This window comes from Cicer arietinum, chromosome 3 (assembly GCF_000331145.2).
Source record: "Cicer arietinum cultivar CDC Frontier isolate Library 1 chromosome 3, Cicar.CDCFrontier_v2.0, whole genome shotgun sequence".
In the NCBI taxonomy this organism is placed as follows: Eukaryota; Viridiplantae; Streptophyta; class Magnoliopsida; order Fabales; family Fabaceae; genus Cicer; species Cicer arietinum.
In genome coordinates this window covers 4,187,328-4,188,962 of record NC_021162.2, presented here as the reverse complement: position 1 = coordinate 4,188,962, position 1,635 = coordinate 4,187,328, and positions in this window count along the sequence as shown.

Genomic DNA, 1,635 nt, shown 5'->3' with positions numbered 1-1,635 from the left:
TTTGTTAAAAAAATTCTAAATTTTTGTAGAGAATTTTCTTATGATGTCTTAAACATTAATGAAAAAAAATATTAAAAATTCAAAGAATACACAATAACTTGCATAAAATCAAGGACATAAAATAAAAGCGAAAATTAAAATCAAGGACATAAAATGAAAGCAAAAATTTGAAGGACTAAAAATTGACCTTTTTTTTTTTAAGATCTAAAAGAAAAATAGTAAAATTTTATAGGGACAAAAAACTTATTTAATCTTAAAGTATATAGATATTTAAGAAGTACAAAATAATCAAATGAATATTTATCTCTTAAATATTTCGTCCCTATATGCTGATCTTTTAGATAATTGATTAATATTATAAATTTATTATAATTGAAATGTATATCAATTACAATTAATTGTTTTAATTGTCAACCAAAATTAATAGATTATAAAATGCAAATTAATAGATTATAAAATGCAATTACAATTGGTTATAAAACATTTAATAGATTATAAAATGCAAATTAATTATACAAACCATTAAATCCAAATAGCAACATAAGATCTATTCACAAAAAGAATTTTACATTCATGATTAGTTTGTTAAAAACGCATTAAACCCATAATACTCTTAAAAGTGTCATTTTTACTATTTTATTATATTTGTGGAAAATGTAGATTTTAGGAGTCATTGTAGTGGCATGCATAATTGAAAGTCTATGCTATTAAAATTTTAGCGGGTCAAAAAATAACATAAATTTAATAAAACTGAAAGGAGAGTACTATATATATAAAACCAATAATATGATATATAATATACAAATATTAATTGTACTACATAATTATTATTCAAGGTACTACGTTCAAAGATATTTCGGGATAATATCTTTTTTTATTACACCGCCTATTTCCCACCCCTATTTTTTACTATATACTACATCCAAAATTTAAATTTAAATAAATGTAAAATATATTTGGACAAATACATTTTAATTTTTTTTGTTTATATTTAAGTTTAGAAAGAGTATAATTTTTCGAACTAGTTTTTTTAAGGAATTTTTTCAAGTGTTATCATGTAAATAACATCTTTCTACCCTAATTTTATAGGTTATATATATATATGATGTAGTAAACAATGAAAGACATTTCTTGTATATTTTTGTTAAATGTTATACTTATGAAACACATTCCTTTTACAAACATAAATATTTTTTTGTATATCTTTAAAATCTATGTATTTAGTTGTTTTAAATCATATATCTCATGCTCGTATTGATATTGTATTCGTATCCATTCAACGAAGGCTCTATGCTTGGGACCCTAAACAATTTTGTGTATAATTTTTGTATGTTGTTTTTATTTGGTTCACTTTATGGTCTAAATATTTATTTAGCATATTTTGGTTGCATAAAAAAATTTGATTTGCATCAATATAGTAAGAGTAAATAATGTTTTTGTACATATTAATATATTATCTTTCATTTTTTTTATTGCAACTGATAGCAATAGATAAATATATTATCTTTTATTTTTAACTACAACTCCACTTTAATCTCAAAGACCATATATAATATTTTTGTATATGTCGTATATCTAAAAGTAAAATACTAAATTAGGGTTAAAATTGTTATCCTCAAGAAAAGAACGAAACAA